The sequence below is a fragment of the Pongo pygmaeus genome, chromosome 9 (assembly GCF_028885625.2).
Source record: "Pongo pygmaeus isolate AG05252 chromosome 9, NHGRI_mPonPyg2-v2.0_pri, whole genome shotgun sequence".
NCBI classification, from domain to species: Eukaryota; Metazoa; Chordata; class Mammalia; order Primates; family Hominidae; genus Pongo; species Pongo pygmaeus.
Window position 1 is genome coordinate 55,677,495 of NC_072382.2, and position 20,608 is coordinate 55,698,102.

A 20,608-nucleotide genomic window follows, 5' to 3' on the forward strand; every position below is an offset into this window, starting at 1 on the left:
TTGCACTTATTTGCCATAGAATGGGTAGGAAAATGTTGTGTCGGCATCTGTATATACACACATAGACATCTTTGTACAATGTTTAATGTATTTGGCCAAGACAAATTTCTTAAAGTAGAATTCTTGGATTAAAGGACATGCACATTCAAAATTTTGATACGTATCATCAAACTGCCCACAGAAAGACTATGACAATTTTTATTCCCACAACTGTATGAGTGGAGTAAAGACCTAAATGTAAAAGGGAAAGGTATAGAGCTTATGGAGAATATTTTCATGTTCCTGTGGGAAAAAAGTCTGACCATAAAGACCAATACATTTAACTATGTTAAAACCCAGAACCTCTGCTCATAAAAACAGTGAAGTCAGAGTCTGAAAAGATATTGGCCAGCCACACACATATACACGTTTGTATATTTTCCATCACCAATGAAGAATACTAATTGTTTAAAAAAAAAAAGTATGCAACCCAAAAGAGTAATGGGCAAAATAATTATATACAATTACTTCATAAGACAAAAATATATTACTTCATTAGTAATTCAAACACAATGGGAAACTACTACATGACTACGAGATTAGCAGTCACAAAATACCCAGGGTTGAGAAGTCTATGGAGGTATGAAATAAAATTCTACTGCAGTACTTTGGAAAAGTACAGTACTTTGGAATTAACATGTAAGAGCAGCACACCCTGTGATCTAGCAACTCTACTCCTAACTGTATACCCAGACATGAGTGCTGAAGTGTAAGAGCACACACATACAAGCACACTATAGCACTATTATTTGCACAATAAACTGGAAATGATCCAGTGCCCACCAACAGTAAAATTTAAAAAACACTTTCCTACGATGTGCTTTCTTGTGGTGCATTGATACAACGACATCTATAGAAAATAAATTATCCTTATAGGCAATATAAATGAATGTTATGAACATGACTGAGTGAAGAAAGCAAAAAAAACACATTTTAAAAAGAAAAAGATATGTTTTGTTCCATTTATATAAATTTCAAAAACAGGTAAATATAAACTACACTGTTTAGGGATGTAAGTACAAGTGGTAACAGCAAAAAGAAAGGCAAGGAAATGATTATCATAAAGGTCAGGAGAGTGGTTACCTCTGGGGTACGGAGTTGTAACTGAGAAATGATATTTGGATGTCTTCTTTCTATATTTTCACCTGGCTGATGATCACACAGGTGTTCATTATATAACTATTCGTTATCACTGTACCTGTAAGTTTATGCAATTTTCTGTGTATGGTACATTTCACAACTAAAAAGGTTATACAAAGATTTATATAACTAGCATATATAATATACAACAATGTGGGTGAAAGCAAAAAGAACACATTCATATCTGCTTATAAATGGTTACAGCATGTGTGGAACAGTACACAATTAGACAAAATGATTGCCTCTGTGGATGGAATATAATAGTAGGGGTATAGGAAGGGAAGGAGACTAACTCTTCAATATAAACTCTTCCATATCTTGCACATTTTATATCATTGTTATACACTATTTGCATATAAAATTTTACAAAAGAAAACAAAAAGGCAAATAATCACAAGCTAAAAAGACAATAGTTTTTCATACTACATTTTGCAAAGAAAAAGTGAAACTGATTAAAAAAAATTAAGATTATAGGAAGGATTGTTAGAGAGGTTTAGAAAAGGAAAAGTCAAGAAAGTGCTATATAGAAGAAATCCACTTTTAACCTATGTTTTTATATTTAAAGAAAAAGGGTGGGAAAACCCATAACATTTAAACATTAACCATAAGAAAATTACAATTATTAAAAACATTATCAGGGAAAAAGAACAATACTTCATAATGATAAAGAAGCCAAACTATCAATGACACATAATAACCTAATGTGTATGCACCTAATAACCATATAAAAACACGTGAAGCAAAACCTGACAGAACTGAAAAGAGAAAGAGACAACCCTGAACTATAGGTAGAAATTTCATTCTTCTTCTTTCAGTAATTAACATAATTAATAGACAAAATAAATAAGGATTTAAAAGACCTGAACAACTTGACTCAAATGGCAATTATGTAACACTCCAACAATAACAGAGAAGACACTTCATTCTAAATCAATGTGGAACATTCAATGAGAGAGACCATATGCTGGGCCATAAAGCAAGTCTGAACAAATTTAAAGGAATGATAGCATATAGAGCATGTTCTCTTATCACAACCAAATTAAATTAGAAATTAATAACAGAAAGACATTTTTAAAATTTCTTAACACTTAGAAATTAAACATGCTTCTAAATAATCCATGGACCAAAGCAGAAATCACAAGGGTGTATTTTGAATTGAATAAATTTGTGGGATGCAGCTATAGCAGTCATTAGAGGGAAACTTATTGATGAAAAAAGCAAGGTACAGAACAATATGTAGAATATGCATACCTTACACTGAATATGAAGTTCACTGCTTTATCCCGCCTAGAAGAGTGCCAGGTACATAGTAGTCACACTATTTGTTAAATAAATGAGTATGCCAAGAAATATACACACATGTTTATAATAGAGTATAACATTTTAAGAAGGATATACTAGAAACTGGTAACATTTTGCTGGGGACCAGGGGTGGGTCCTGAGTAATAGGGTTAAAGACAAAAAAAGGATAAAATTTATAATATCTATATATCACACAGTCAAAAAATGACAATAGAATTTTACATGTATTAATCACAAACATCTGTCAGAGAAGCTCCTAATTTACCTATTATTTAACTTGATCACCACCTTCCATGCAAGAAGAATAATCATGGTAATAACGGCTACTTATTAGGTCCCTATTATATGCTTGCTACTGTTCTGCAAGACTACTTTCTTCCACTTCTCTCACCTTCCAACATACAGTTTCCAATTTTTTAGTGTTGTGGACTTCTGGAGAACATAACTTAGCACAAGAAATAATTTCCTCTGCATATTCTAAAGTTTAAAAAACTTGTATTAGCTTTTTCCCCCACTAGATGGCACTCTCACTTAATCAACAAAAGACTGACAGTCAAATTGGCCCTTTCCTCAGACTGCAGAAAACCGTCCAACAAGCAAGTCTATTAAAGGAAAAAGTGAATCTCTAAAAATCTTTCCAAAGGCATGTGTGGGTCTTCTTCCAGACCCACAAAAACAGTTTCTAAAACAATATTCCCAATCCCCCACGGTGGGTGAAAAAATTCATTAATGATAACTGGATATTCCACTCTCAAAACTAATTAATGTTGGCCAGGCACGGTGGTTTATGCATGTAATCTCAACACTTGGAAGGCTGAGGAGTGAAGATCCTTTGAACCCAGGAGTTTGAGACCACCCTGAGCAACACAGGGAGACCCCGTCTCTACAAAAAAATGGAAAGATTAGCTGGGCATAGTGGCGCACGCCTGTAGTCCCAGCTGCTCCAGAGGCTGAGGCAGGAGAATAGCTTGAGCCCAGGAGGTCAAGGCCACAGTAAGCCATGATTGTGCCACTGCACCCCAGCCTGGGCAACAGAGCAAGACCCTCTCTCCCAAAAAAGAAAAGTAAAACTAAAGTATTACCAGGCACTTTTTTTTTTTTTTTTGAGGCAGAGTTTCCCTCTGTTGCCCAGGCTGGAGTGCAGTGGCGTGATCTTGGCTCACTACAACCTCAGCCTCCCCAGTTCAAGTCAGCCTCCTGCCTCAGCCTCCAGAGTAGCTGGGATTACAGGTGCATGCCACCATGCCAGGCTAATTTTTTTATTTTTAGTGGAGACAGGGTTTTACCATGTTGGCCAGGCTAGTCTTGAACTCCTGACCTCAAGTGATCCACCCACCTCTGCCCCCCAAAGTGTTGGGATTACAGGCGTGAGCCACTGTGCCTGGCCCCAAGCACTTTTATTAAAGAGAATTATAGTATTACATAGTAACAGTGTGTGCTATGGTCTGAGTGTGTTCCCCAAAATACGTTAAAACTTAATCACCAATGTGATAGTATTTAAAGGTGGAGTCTTCAGGAGGTAATTAAGTCATGAGGGCTTGGAAGGGGCTGGGGCCCTTAAAAAAGAACTTGAGGAAGCAGGTTCATTCCCTCCTATTCCTTCCGCCATGTGAGAATACAGCAATAAGGCACCATCTTGGAAGCAGAGATCTAGCTCTCACTAGACATTCAACCTGCTAGAACTCTGATCTTGAACTTGCAGCCTCTAGAATTGTGAGAAATAAATTTCTTTTGTTTATAAATTACCCAGCCTCAGGTATTCTGTTATAGCAGCACAAATGGACCAGGACACAGTGATTCTAGAATACTTAGAGACTTTTGAGGCTATAGGAAATAGTTACTGACAGCATGATTCAGTATATAAAGAACAATATCTCACTCTGTTTCCAGCAACAATGTATTTTAGGAGCTACTGACACTCTAAATACAACAAATATGCTAGGAGGAAAAAAAGAACATCTTATTAGGTGCATCAGTAAGCTGGCTTTCGCCTTGACAGCATTTGCTAAACCTAGTCAACGAACATGGAGGAAATAGGAGACAAAGCCCAAAGTTCAACCAAAGTGAGAACTCTAAGAAGAAACCGCCCTAAATAACAGAGCTGGGACAAACAAATATATCTACAGAGCAAATGTGAATTTACAATCTCATCTGCTGTCACCCATTTCCCCAATTCAGTTTAGAACCTTGGTGTTGAGTAGTCAAACACATACTTTCTCCCTAACTCCACCCTGTCTCCAATATGCATAAGACAGGCCCCAAACATACAACCCTGATTTACAATGCCTAGGTGGCAGGAAAAACCTAAAGTCAATAATTTAAAAATGACCCTTCAACACACTCTTTGGTAAGACTGCGGAAAAATGGGTATTCTCATTCCACTGTTGGTAAGAAAGTCAAATGGTACACAGCATTGAGGAGAATTTGGCAACAACTAGTAACGTTGCCCTCTCCCTCCCTTTCTCCATCCCTCCAGAACTGGCCTCAAGCAATCTTCCTGCCTTGGCCTCCCAAAGTGCTGGGATTACAGGTATAAGCCACCATGCCCAGCCCTCATTAACCCTTTGATATATCAATCTCACCCCTAGCAATATAAAATGACATTACACATGCACAAGAATATTCAATACAATATTATTTGTAATCGCAAAAGAATGGGTAAAATTCAAATGAGCATTAATTATGTAGAATGTAATTATCTATACAATTTATTCTACACAAGAATAAAAACCTTATATTTGAAATATACTTGAATATTAGTCAAGGACACGGGGGTGTGCAGAATTAATCAAATACGTGTCTAGGAAAGTTGGTGTGCATGTGTGTACAGCTATAAAAAGGAATGAGAAATATCTCTACAGAATAATGAAGTGATTTCTGAGATAGAATTTTAATTGAATAAAAGCAAAGTATAGAACAATATCTAGAATAGAATATGCTAATTTTTGCATAAGGGTGAATATATACATATCTAATATTTTCAAAATAACCCCAAAAATAAAAAGAAAATGGTCATCTATCCACAAAGGAATATAACAGAAGAAACAGAATCCTCTGTTATCTTAAAATGTACATAAAAATTACTAAAAAATTAGTAATTTTTTGCATAACTAAAACACAAAATTAAACTAAACAAGAGAAAAAGAAGCAATCCTCCCCAAAATAGAAAAAAAGAAAACACTGAAATCTGGTTGTATGTCAAGTTGGTAACATAAAAGGTGAAAACAGTGACTACAAGTGACTTTTAAAAAAAAAAACTATATTTTGACTGTACATTTCTCATGAGATACATTCTATAAGAAAATATAAACAAAATTTAAGCTGCATTTAGAATTCTTCTTGTTTAGTAGTAAAGTTGGTATTTAAGTTCTGAAATTAGCCGGGCACAGTGGCCCACGCCTGTAATCCCAGCACTTTGGGAGGCTGAGGCAGGCAGATCACCTGAGGTCAGGAGTTCAAGACCAGCCCTGCCAACATGGCAAAACCCCATCTCTACTAAAAATACAAAAATTAGCCGGGCGTGGTGGCAGGCGTTTGTAATCTCAGCTACGGAGAATCACTGGAACCTGGGGGGGCAGAGGTTGCAGTGAGCCGAGATCACGCCATTTCACTCTAGCCTGAGCAAAAAATGCAAAACTGTCTCAAAAACAAACAAACAAACAAACAAAACTGAAACTATTGTAGGTAGGTTATATGATAAAGCAATTATCATCTTAGGAACCAAGGTTTTCTGCATAGACGTAGAGACGCAAGTATAAAATCAAAGACTTCAAGTAAAAATTCCATGATCTTACAATGAAAATATGAGTGTAGATTTGTGACTTTTTATATTTAAAAAGTTAATAACAGGCCGGGCGCGGTGGCTCATGCCTGTAATCCCAGCACTTTGGGAGGCCGAGGCAGGTGGATCACGAGGTCAGGAGATGGAGACCATCCTGGCTAACATGGTGAAACCCTGTCTCTACTAAAACTACAAAAAAAACTAGCTGGGCGTGGTGGCAGGTGCCTATAGTCCCAGCTACTTGGGAGGCTGAGGCAGGAGAATGGCGTGAACCCGGGAGGGGAGCTTGCAGTGAGCCAAGATTGCGCCACTGCACACTCCAGCCTGGGCAAAAGAGCAACACTCCATCTCAAAATAAAAAAAAAAATAATAAAATAAAATAAATAAATAAATAAATAAAAAGTTAATAACATCTGGTCTGTAGGAACGTAGATGATGATCTCTACATATCCTTTTCCAATGAAAGACCAGGATTATTTGATTCCAAGTTTAGGCAGTATAAAATGACCATAAAGTATCTTCTAGTACCAGAAAGTAAAATCGGAATCATAAACATACTTATTTGATATTTTCTGTGTATTATTACAATATATCAACCTGTAATTCAGATATTATATTGAGGACTACTAGGGTTTGTCAAAGGAACACAAAAGACAAGAAAAAAAAAGGGAGAGGTGAAACTACAGATTAAGAAATTTTAGACTTGATACCAAAGGCATGATCTATAAAAATAATTGATAAATTAGACTTTATCAATATTAAAAACTTTTGCTCTATGAAAGACTCATTAAAAGGACAAAAGGACCTGCCACAGAGTGGGATAAAATATTTGCAAACCACATATCCAATAAAGGATTAGTAAAAAGAACTGCCAAACAACAGTAACCAGTGCTTGGGACATAGTAAGTACTCAGTGAATGCTTCAATGTCATTTCAAATTTTTTCTTTGTAAAATTGAAGAAAAATTAATATTAGTATTTTAATATATAGAATACTAACCATTTTGATAAAAGCATATCAATTTATTCATCATCATTGTACATAAAAGACATCCAGAACGACTGTTTCTGCTTTTCATACTCTTAAATGTGTCTTTTTATGACAGAATTTCTTAATTTTGATGTAGTCTAGTCCAATTTATTTTCTCTCTCTCTCTTTTTTTTTTTTTTGTATTTTTAGTAGAGACGGGGTTTCATCACATTAGCCAGGATGGTCTCGATTTCCTGACCTCGTGATTCGCCCGCCTCGGCCTCCCAAAGTGCTGGGATTACAGGCGTGAGCCACCACACCCACCCTCTCTCTCTTTTTAAGAGTCAGCATCTTGCTCTGTTGCCCAGGCTGGAGGGCAGCGGTGCAATCATAGCTCGTGCAGTCTTGAACTTCTGGGCTTAAGCCATCCTCCTGCCTCAGCCAATCAAACTGCTGGGATTACAAGAATGAGCCACTATCTTTTCTCTTAACATTAGTATTTTGGGGGTTTTGACTAAGAAATTTTCTCTATCCAAATTCATAAATATATCCCCTTTTATTATCTTCTAAAGCTCTTTTTCCATTTAGAACTTTACTCCACTTGGAACTGATTTCTTCATTTTCTATGAAGTAGAAGTCTTATTTCTTTTTATTTTCCTCTGTAAGGACATTCAGTTGTTTCAGCATCATCCTTTCCTCACTACTCTGTAGTACCACCTTTACCACAAATCAAGTGACCTTATGAGTATGGGTTACACTGGTCTGTTTGTCAGTCTTTGCACAAGTGAAACACTGTTTTAATTGCTGTAGTACACTTTATAGCTTGATATCTAGTACACAAAGTCCTCCCACCTTATTCTCTTAAGAGTAAACAGGCTGCTTTTGGGCTTCTTTTTCATTTACCTAAAAAGCTGCTTTTTCAAACTCCACATAAACGTGATTGAGATTTTTGCTGGATTGCATTAAATCTACAGATTAATATGAAGAGAACTGACATCTTTACAATGTCTTCCAAACTTCAAACATGGTAACATCTCCACTTACTTAACAGTATTTCATCAGTTCTAAAATGGACACCTCCCCCAATACTACAATTTTTGAAACTGCAATGTACATTAAAATTGGTGGCTTTGGAGAGTGTTATCAGCAAGGGCTGACTAGAAGCCACTAGCACTTGTCCCTTTCACAAAGACAGCAAGAACAATGAAATATACAACTATGTTAATGAAAATAACCCAGGGAGAGCTCTGGAGACTTCAGTAGAGTAACAGAAACCCTGGTGAGCACAAAAACTCAGGATGGCCACATAGAGAATGAAAGGAAACACCAGTCTCCTACCACCCCAAACCCCAGCCAGGATCAAGTGGGAATCAGGAGGAACTTCTCCCTATGGCAAGGAGGTAAGCAAGAGGATCCCAGCAGCCTCCATCAACACACTGGACATCTACAGACCTCACCACCGGGGTCACCTGCAGTCCTGATAGGCAATATGCCAGCTGAAGGAGCTGCCTGGGGTCCAAATAGCCGTGCTCTCCCAAGGGAAACTGACACCATGTCCTGCCCCCAGTGCCTGTGTGGCTACTGCCATCTTGGAATTGAAACTATGGCTGAAGTGTACCTTGCTTCAGGGGTGAGCAGCCACGGCTCCCCTTCATCTCTAAGGCTAAGCTGCTGAACCACCCCAGTCTGGTGGTCCAACTTCCCCAGGCAGAGCTGTGAACAGCTGTCACACCCTTACATGTAGGGTCAAGCAGAGGTGTAGGCACTCCACTTACCCCTCTCCCACCCCTTCAAGCTGGAGCTGCAGCAGTATGCTGCCTCCTGGGAAAAGAGTACTGGGGCCACTCAGAGCAGTAACATCCCTCTGCCATCAGGGTTGAAGCAGTGCCCTGCCTCCCAGGAAATGGTGCCTTGGCTACCCAGAGAAGCCATGACCCCAGTTGCTAAGCTGAAGTAGCACCCAGTATCATGAGAAATGGAGCCTGGGCTACCCAGAACAGTAATGCCCCACAGGTCTATGGTGAAGCGGCATATCACTCTCTGGCGAATCAGTGACCTGGCTAAGCTAAGCATCTGTGCATCCCAGGGCTGAGCTGACGCAGTATGCTGCATCCCAGGGAAACAAGAGCAGTGGCTGAGCTGAGACACCCCACCTTACACAATGACTCTAGTACTCTGCTTGCCTGAAGCTAGACTAACCCCCACGAGTCCGAGCTGCAGAGACACCACTTTCCTTGGGAAGTAGAGTCATCACTGTGCCTTTAGGCCACCTGCCACCCTTAGGGCCCAAATGACAGCTGAGCTCCACCATTCTGGGGTACTTGCTGCTGCGGCACCCAGCCTCACAGTCTGGGATACAGCCAACACCCACCATCCCCGTGTCTAGAGTCACTACTATACAGTGTACCCTGCTCCCCCAGCCCAAACCTCCAGAACATCCCTGCTTCCCCAGGGTCAGGCCAGTGCTGTGGCTTGAGTAAAACTACGGTTATAACCGGGCCCTCTGGTTCCGAGCTGCTGGAGGGTGGCTCCATTGTCACAGATCCTAGTTCTTGTGGGAAACTTACATCCAACCCTGCCAGAGGGTGAATCTGCACCCCAAGACCCAGGTAACACAATAGGTTCATGGGACTCTGATGCAGTACTGTGGCCCCACTGCTGCTCCAAGCACCACTGCTGCTGCTTGTAGACCATGTCAGACCTAACAGCAGGGTCAGCTAAGTCTTCCTATTGTAGGAAAAATGAAAACATTAGGATCTCCCAAACTGTCGCAACTGAGTACCTTAAAAACTATGCTGCTGCCGGCCAGGTGCGGTGGCTCACGCCTGTAATCCCAGCACTTTGGGAGGCCGAGGCGGGCGGATCCACAAGGTCAGGAGATCGAGACCATCCTGGCTAACATGGTGAAACCCCATCTCTACTAAAAATACAAAAAATTAGCTGGGTGTGGTGGCAGGTGCCTGTAGTCCCAGCTACTCGGGAGGCTGAGGCAGGAGAATGGCGTGAACCAGGAAGGCGGAGCTTGCAGTGAGCCGAGATCGCACCACTGCACTCCAGCCTGGGTGACAGAGCGAGACTCTGTCTCAAAAAAAAAAAAAAAACAAACAAAAAACTATGCTGCTGCCACCACTGCCACAAACTTCTACAGCCTATACCACTGAGTCACTCATATTATTGCTGATGTTGAACACAGGTCAAGAAGCTGCAAAGAGACTATACCACTGCACCTATCTGGAAACATACTCACCACACCATTCCCAACTGGAACACTAAAACTCATCTACAACAGGCAGAAGTCTTTCCCGTTGCAACACTAGGAAGTCTGGAAAAGGCAACTGCTCCACCAGATGTCTACATCAAAAAAGTTGAATGATTTCAAATACAAAACCTAATGATACATCTCAAAAAACTAGAAAAGCAAAGTAGAAGGAAAGAAATAACAAAGGTCAGAGCAGAAACGAACAAAATTGAGACTTAAAAAATACAAAAGATCAATAAGAAAACTTGTTTTTTAAAAAAGATAAGCAAAATTGACAAACCATTAGCTAGACTAACCAAGAAAAAAAAAAGAGAAAACACCAAAATAAATAAAATCAGAAACAAAGAGACATTAAAATAGATACCATAGAATTAGAAAGGTTTATTAGAGACTATGATGAACAACTATATGCTAACAAATTGGAAAACCTACAGGAAATGGATACATTCCTGGACACATACAACCTACCAAGATTGAACCAGGAATAGAAAATCTGAACAGAACACAAGTAACTAGATTGAATCAGTAATAAAAAGTCCATCAAAGAAAAATTCAGGACCCGATGCTTTCACTGCTAAATTGTACCAAACACTTAAAGAACTAACACCGATTACTCTCAAACTCTTCCAGAAAATCAAGAGGGGGGATTTCTTCCAAACTCATTCTATGAGGTTAGCATTACATAGATAACAAAATCAGTTAAAGACACTACAAAAAAAACAAACTGCAGGCCAATATCCCAGATGAACACAGATGTAAAAGTCCTTAACAAAATACAAGCAAACTAAATCTTGTGGCACATCAGAAGATCACTTGCCATGATCAAGTGGGATTCATCCCAGATATGCAAGGATGACAAAATGTACACAAGTCAATAAACATGATACTTCAACAAAATGAAGGACAAAAGCCGTATGATCATCTCAAAAGACACAGAGAAGCATCTGATAAAATTCAACATCCCTTCATGATAAATACTCTCAACAAGTTAGGCATAGAAGGAACGTACCTCAACACAATAAAGGCCATTAATGACAAACCCACAACCAACAACATACTGAATGGGGACAAGTTCAAACCATTTCCTCTTAGATATGGAATAAGACGAAGATGTCCACTTTCACCACTTTTATTCAACATAATACTAGCCAGGGCAATAAGGCAAGAGAAAGAAATAAAGGACATCCAAATTGGAAAGAAGGGAGACAAATTGTTCCTGTTTGAAGACAACATGATCTTATACAGAAAATCTAAAAACCTCTTAGAACTGACAAACACATTCAATAAAGCTGAATGATACAAAATCAATATACAAAAATCAGCAGCATTTCTATACCCAGGGGAAGTAATAAATCAAGAAAGCAATCCCATTTATATAACTACAGTAAAATAAAATACTTAGGAATAAGTTTAAACAAAGAGTTGAAAGATCTCTGCAATGAAAACTACAAAATACTGATGAAAGAAATTGAAGAGAACACCCCCAAAATGGAAAGTGATCCCACGCTTATGAATTGGAAGAATTAATACTGTTGAAATAACCATACTGGCCAAAGTGATTTACAGATTCAGTGTAATTCCTATCAAAATACCAATGACATTCTTCGTAGAAATAAACAACCCTAAAACTTGCATGAAACCACAGAAGATCCTGAATAGCCAAAGTGATCCTCAGCAAAAACAGCAAAGCTGGAGGCATCACAATTCCTGATGTCAACAAGCTATAGTAACCAAAACAACATGATATTGGCATAAAAGCAGACACATAGACCAAAATAACAGAATAGAGAACCCAGAAATAAATCTATACATTTACAGCCAACCGATTTTTGGCAAAGGTACCAAAAACATTCATTGGAGAAGGGACAGTCTCTTCAATTGTTGAGAAAAATGGAAATCCATATGCAAACAAAAAAAAAAAAATCAAACTAGACCCCTATCTCCTACCATATACAAAAATCAACTAAAAATGGTCTGAGCATGGTAATTCTAGTACTTTGGGAGGCTGAGGTGGGTGGCTGGCTAGAGCCCAGGAGTTCAAGACCATCCTGGGCAATATGGCAAAACCCCATCTCTACTAAAAACACAAAAATTAGCTGGGTATAGTGGCGCACACCGGTAGTCCCAGCTCCTCAGGAGACTGGGGTGGAAGGATTGCTTGAGCCCAGGAGGCAGAGGTTGCGGTGAGCTAAGATGGTGCCACTGCATTCCAGCCTGGGTGACAGAAAATAAAGAAATTTTTAAAAAAATCAACTAAAAATGGATTAAATATTTAAATGTAAGACTTTAAATTATTAAACTAATAGAAGAAAACATAGGGGAAACGCTTCAGGACATTGGTCTGGGCAAAGATTTTGTGGAGATGATGTCAAAAGCACAAACAACAAAAGCAAAAATAGACAAATGGGATTATACCAAATTAAATAGCTTTTACAAAAAAATCCCATGCAGATGAGTAGAAGGATCAATATCATTAAAATGGTCACACTGCCCAAAGCAATGTATAGATTCAATGTTATTCCTATCAAACTACCAATGACATTCTTCACAGAACTAGGAAAAACTATTTTAAAATTCATATGGAACCAAAAAACGGCCCAAATAACCAAGGCAATCCTAAGCAAATAGAACAAAACTGGAGGTTTCACGTTTCCCAACTTCAAACTATACCACAGGGCTACAGTAATAAAAACAGCACAGTACTTGTACAAAAACAGACACATAGACCAATGGAACAGAACAGTGGGCCCAGAAATAAAGCCACACACCCACAACCTTCAATCAGATTGAAGATCACAATCTAATTTTCAACAAAGCTGACAAAAACAAGCAATGAGGAAAGGACTCCCTATTCACTAAATGGTGCTGGGGTAACTGCCTAGCCATATGCAGAAGACTGAAATTAGACCCCTTCCTTTCAACTCAAGATGGACTAAAGACTTAAATGTAAAACCCAAAACTATAAAAACCCCGAAAGACAACCTAGGCAATACCATCCTGGACATAGGAACAGGCAAAGATTTCATGACAAAGATGCCAAAAGCAACTGCAACAAAAGCAAAAATTGACAGTTTTTTAATTGTCAATTAAACTAAAGAGTTTAAACTAAAGGGTTTAATTAAACTAAAGAGCTTCTGCACAGCAAAAGAAACCATCAACAGAGTAAACAGACAACCCTTAGAATGCAAGAAAATATTTGCAAACTATGCATCTGACAAAGGTCTAATAACCAGCATCTATAAGGAATTTAAACAAATTTATACAAAAAGCAAACAACCCCATTAAAAGGTAGGCAAAGGACATGAAGAGACACTTTTCTAAAGAGGACATGCATGTGGCCAACAAGCATATGAAGAAAAGCTCAATATCACTGATGATTAGAGAAATGAACATCAAAATTACAATGAGATACCATCTCACACCAGTCAGAATGGCTATTATTAAAAAGTCAAAAAATAATGGTGCTGGCAAGATTGAGGCGAAAAGGGAACACTTAAACACTGTCTGAGTGTAAATTAGGTCAAACATTGTGGAAAGCAGTATGGTGATTCCTCAAAGAGCTAAAAACAGAACTACCAGGCCAGGTGTGGTGGTGCACGCCTATAATCCCAGCACTTTGGGAAGCTGAGGTGGGCAGATCACTTTAAGTCAGCAGTTCAAGACCAGCCTGGCCAACATGGTGAAACCTCATCTCTACCAAAAATACAAAAATTAGCCAGCACGGCGGTGCACGTCTGTAGTCCCAGCTACTCGGGAGGCCGAGATTGGAGAATTCCTTGAACCTGGCAGGTGGAGGTTGCAGGGAGACAAGATTGCACCACTGCACTCCAGCCTGGGAGACAGAGTGAGACCCTATCTTAAAAAAAAAACAAAAACAAAACAAAACAGAACTACCACTTGACCCAACAATTCCATTACTGGGTATATAACCAGAGAAATAAAAATCATTCTACCATAAAGAGCAAGATGCACGTGAATGTTCATTGCAGCATTATTCACAATAGCAAAGATACGGAATTGGAATCAACCTAAATGCCCATCAGTGACAGAGTGGATAAAGAAAATGGTGTCACAGATATGCCATAGAATACTATGCAGCCATAAAAAAGAACGAGATCACGTCTTTTGTGGGAACATGGATGGAGCTGGAGGCCATTATCTTTAGCAAACTAATGCAGGAACAGAAAACCAAATACCACGTTCTCACTTATAAGTGGGAGCTAAATGATGAGAACTCATGAATACAAGAAGGGAACAACAGACACTGGTGCCTACTTGAGGGTAGAGGTTGGGAGAAGAGAGATGAGTAAAAAAAAATAATTATTGGGTACTAGGCTTAGTACCTAGGTGATGAAATAATTTGTACAACAAACTCCCACGGCACAAGTTATTACCTAAATAACAAACCTGTATATGTACTCCCAGATCTGAAAGAAAAAAAAAAGCCACTAAAAAAGTAAATAAAGTTTCTGCACAGCAAAGAAAACAACAGAGTAAAGAGACAATCTGCAGAATGGGAGAAAATATTTGCAAATTATTTAGACAGTAAGAGATTAATATCCAGAATATATAAAGAACTCAACAGCAAAAACCCAAATAATCTGATCAAAAATGGGCAAATAAACTGAATAGACATCTCTCAAAAGAAGACATATAAAAGGCCAGCAGGTATATTAAAAAATGCTCAACATTACTAATCATCAGGAAAATGCAAACAAATTATAATGTGATATTATTTCATGCCAGTTAGAAAGGCTGTTATCAAAAAGACAAAATAAGGATGCAAGGATGCAGAGAAGGAGAATTCTTATACACTGTTGGTAAGAATATAAATTAGTATAGCCATTATGAAAAAGAGTATAGAGGTTCCTCAAAAAACTAAAAATACAACTACTATACGATCCTGCAATCACACTACCGGGTATACATATTCAAAGGAAAGGAAAACAGTATGTCAAAGAAGTGTCTGTACTCCCACGTTTATAACAGCACTATTCACAATAGCCAAGATATAGAATCAACCTAAGTGTCTATTAAGAGTTGAATGGACAAAAAAAAAATGTAGCATATATACACAATATACAGTTTACAGGAGACAATTTGTATTTATAATAAATGTGTATGTGCCTATAAATGTAAGCTGTGCAAATTTGAAGGGTTTACTTTTACTCCCAGGTAGAAGTAAACAGTATTACTGATAAAATATTTTTAAGTTGTTATACAATTTTAGAGTTTAAAATAAAAATTAACAAGTATTTTGTGTTCTCTGAGGGATTACCTGAAAAATGTTTGTAAGGGCAGTTAATTCATGTTCCTGAATAACTTAACCTTTTAATATTCATGATTAGAATACTTTGTAACTTACTGAAGATTGAATAAAAGAAAGGCTAGGAAGTGGTTAAGAGCATAGACAAGAACAAAAGTATAGATTATAAGACCAAAATAATTATACACAAGGGACCTATTAATTACATTTCTATTTTCTTTGCTTTCATTTTATTCTTGATTCAGATGTTAGCATATCTATGAAAAAATATGAACCACAATTTTTCTTTCATTGTTCAACTACTATAAATATCTCTCTGTTAATACTTAACAGTACTAGAAAATAGTACTGTGGAATGGGAATTTTATATTTTATCTAAAATTATTAGGCATTGTCAGCACTGCCTAAAAATTGTTTCCAAGGCAGCAAACTGAGAATTATGCTTGAAATATACGTAAAGTACATTTTGATTCAACTAACGTTAAGAAAAATACCAAGAATACCCCAAATCCCAATAACTCACATCCATCAGCTTACTTTCATATTTCTGCACACCAACCACAGACAGTCAATTAGTAAATGCTAGACATGGAAAGAGAAAGTCTTCCGCTTTTACAAAGGGCTGTAAGCAAGGGAGAAGCCCTAAGAATGTTCTTCCTCCAAGAATTAATATTCTTTATTTCATGTATATGATAATTTTCAACTTTTATTGAATTAGCTAGCGTAGTAGCTCGCTCATGAGTTACAGAGTACTTAAAAGTTTGTATAACTTTCAAAACTGAATAGCTAAATTATTGAGATCTTATGTGCCAGAAACTGTTCTAAAAAATTTGCATGTATTAACTCATTTAACCCTCACAAAAAACCTTATGAAGTAGGTAATACTGTTATTTTCATTTTATAGAGAAGGAAACTGAGGCACAGAGCAGTAACATGCCCAAGAATGGAGGTAGTTTCCCTCTGGAGCAACATTCTTAACCCTGTCATATACTATCTCCATGCCTTCATGTGTTGTACATAAAATTATAAATGTCTGAGGCCAGCGAATTTCTGTCTGGGAACGTTCTCTTACAATTTTACAACTCACATTCCGTCATTATTTACTAATGCTAAGCCTCGTGGACTTAGTCTATGTGTTTGCAAAGTTATGCTGAAAACATAGAGGAAATATAGCAACACCAAATGAGTCAATTTGGCTTACTGAGTCGGAATTAGGGATGCTTACTTTAAACAGTTTTATTAAGCAGGCAGAAATAAGAAGCAATAAAGAACAGCTCTCAAAACAAGAACTTCTATTGGTAGACTAAAATGTAAAAAATGAGGACACATACACAAAGACATAGGTATTAACATCTTCCAGGGATTAAACTGTTCACATTTAACTGAGACAATTTTGTCAAACAGAAATTCCATCTGATAAAAATGAAAATGTAGAGCATGAGGACTACAGTTAGTAATATTGTATTGTATATAAAAAATTTCCTAAGAGAATAGATTTTAGGTGCTCTTATTACATACACAAAGACAGGTAAGTATGTGAGATGACAGACATGTTAATTTGACAGCAGTAATAATCTCACTGTGTAAATCAAAACATCATGTTGTACACCTTAAATATATAAAATAAAAAGAAAACTTCTCTTAAATAAAAACAAAAATGAAAATATAAAATTAAAGGCAAGCCTAAAACTGGAAATTTGTTAATGAAAGCCAAGTGATCGTTTATTAAATAACATGCTAACAGCAATAATTTAGCTTTTAAAATTACATTCTTATCTAGAAAAACCTTCCAAAATAAAGACAAAAATTCATGAACAGGTGCAGACTAGAAACATATTTAGATTAAGCCATGGAAATAGTGGACCACAGTAGAAGAAAACAGATGTACATCTCTGCAATATATGATTTCTACATTGCTCTACTGGATTACACATCCATTAAACATCTGTGCCCAATTCTGGAGGGTATATTCCATTTTTGTCTTTCCTTGTTGAAAATACTTGTAAAAAGAGAAAAAAAATGCTTAACCATGGTTCATTCTAGATTTTTGCATCCTTATTATGTTGTAAGTAAAAAAAATGCTTAACCATGGTTCATTCTAGATTTTTGCATCCTTATTATGTTGTAAGTAAAAAAAAATGCTTAACCATGGCTCATTCTAGATTTTTGCATCCTTATTATGTTGTAAGTAAAAAACAAAATAAAGACAGGAGTCTGTGCAATTTAAGTTTAAAATGCTGGTTCATGAAAATGTGGCTACAGATTTAAAATAGTTGTTTACCATTTGCCTACTGTTTCAGCCAATGTGCCTGAAACATGGAGAATAAAGTTTAGAAAGCATACCTGCCCTTTGTTTAATTATGTAATTGATGTTTTCCAGCTTCTCAAATCAAAAATCCTAATGAAAGTACCAAATAAAGTTAGGGACTTCTAGGATTTAGAATATGCCATAAATGATATTTCCAATCCACAAAGATGATTGAAAATAATTTAGCACAAGCCTTCTTACACTTAAGTGCAAATTTCACTAGAGAAATAAGGCCATCCAGAGCTGACTGCCATAGAATAACTGCCATAAGTTTAGTGTCCAATGCCCCACCTAGAGCACTTAAAACAGTTGCTAGACTTCAACTCACTTAAAACAAGGAAAGGCAGACAGTGAGATAATGCAAATGCTTAAGTAACACCTTTGTGGTGAGGAAGAAGAAAAGTTCTTAGTTATCCCTTCCTGGATACACTGATTTGCTTTTCATTACTGGCTTCGAAGAACCTTGGCTTCCAAACAACTGGCTCCTTTCATCTCAGGCTCCAGTGACTCCAGTGACTGCCTTCCTGATGAAGAGAGAGGTCTTACCCGACCAACGCTCTGAAGTGAAAGGTGTTCTTTATTTGAGTTAGAGCAAGGGTCCCCAACCCCCAAGCCAGGGATGGGTACTGGTCCATGGCCTGTTAGGAACTGGACTACACAGCAAGAGATGAGTGGCAGGCCAGCATTACCACCTGAGCTCTGCCTCCTGTCAGATCAGCAGTGGCACTAGATTCTCATAGGAGCATGAACCCTATTGTGAACTGCCCAAGTGAGGGATCTAGACTGTATGCTACTGATGAGAATCTAATGATGTGAGGTGGAACAGTTTTATCCTGAAACCATCCCATCCCCATCCCCCAATCCATGAGAAAACTGTCTTCCATGAAACTGGACCCTGGTGCCAAGAAGTCTGGGGACTGCTGAGTTACAACTACAAACTAGGAAAAGAGAAACCACAAAAGCTATTTAAAATAGAGGAAAATTAATATCAAAAGTCACTTATACAGAGGATAAAAGATATGAGCAGTCATCAAGAGAGTGAGACAACCAGACCTGATAATGCCCAGAAGTAACTAGCATTCCTAGGCTACTGCTACAAGAACCCAGGGCTGGGGTTGCACAGTGGATGCTGGAATTTCAGCATGCCTGTCCGGTGGAAAGTGGAACCACAAAAGAAACAGCTTTTGCCAGCAACACACTAGAGATAAAGTAAGAAGGGAAAAAATGCCCTAGCTTCTCCCTTTCTTAAATCTTGGGAGATTTAGTGTTTCTAGTGTTTCCCATTGGGTTCCCCAAACTCAGTAGAAGTTAGCCATCATTGGAGCTTGGTAAAGGCAGCCTGCAGGGTTAGCCCTCCTTGGTACAGAAGAAAGCAGAAGGGTACAAAATGGATTCCAGTACAACTTTCAATAAAGTTCACATCATAAAGACAATCTCATGAATTCATTCAATCCAGCTAACTGCAGTTATTAAACCAGCTGCCTCTAAGATATCAATTGCATATTAATAATTCTAGATCATCTTTCAGATTTGGAAGTGAAAAATCCTCGAACATCAATATCCAGAAGTATAATTCTGCTAGGCAGAGCAAGAACTATCCCATTAGTTATTGTAATCAGATATATAATAATGTTCAACTGAGGTAACAGGAAGTTTGGACAAGTCTTTCTTTTGGTTTGCCTATAAAGTCTATTTTGGAGTAATTTAAAAGATGCATTTTCTAAGAAGAGTAAAATATACAGCATAAACTATTTAAAATTCTTGTCAAGTATATGCGCCAAATGTGCTTTCTCCGAAGCATCTTTTCATAGTCTTTAAAGAAATGTTACATTTTTAAATTCATATCTACTCTTTCAATTCATGAGAAATCAGAGTGCTAATACAAATTCTTTGGTGTGAGAATATTGATATTGTGACTAAAGGTTGTTTAAGGCCAATCTTAGCATAAAAAAAAATCAACATACTGTTTCACATACAAAACAGTAACTGTCAACAGCTATGACTGTCATCAGCTCTAGACTGGAACTCCCTACACTACTACATTAAATCTGAATATTCCAAAAGTTCCTTGAAACATCTATTTCACTAGGATTATAACTATGTTTATTCAAAATTTATAAAAAATTATAAAGCAAAACTCATTGTTTTCAAAATTTTTTGATAAATTTTATGAAAATATATCTACCAAATAGAACTTTAAGGAAAAAAATTATTTCAAAATAATTTAAAAATCTTTATTAGAAATACTATCCAGTTTATTTCTGTCAAACTGACATATCAGTAAGTCAAATCAGCTGTCAAATACATTTTTTTTTTCGAGGTGGAGTCTTGCTCTGTCACCCAGGTTGGAGTGCGGTGGCGTGATCTTGGTTCACTGCAACCTCTACCTCCTGGGTTCAAGCCATTCTCCTGCCTCAGCCTCCCAAGTAGCTGGGATTACAGATGCCTGCCACCACACCCGGCTAATTTTTGTATTTTTAGTAGAGATGGGGTTTCATCATGTTGGCCAAACTCCTGACCTCAGGTGATCCACCTGCCTCAAAT

At 37.6% G+C, this 20,608-nt stretch overlaps 1 protein-coding gene across 9 annotated transcripts in view; it reads right to left on the reverse strand.

Annotated features, from left to right (window-relative positions):
* The window catches only part of LOC129007284 (protein arginine N-methyltransferase 3), a 127,916-nt gene that overhangs the window by 61,325 nt on the left and 45,983 nt on the right, over nt 1-20,608 (reverse strand). The gene's annotated exons all lie outside the window — the stretch shown is intronic.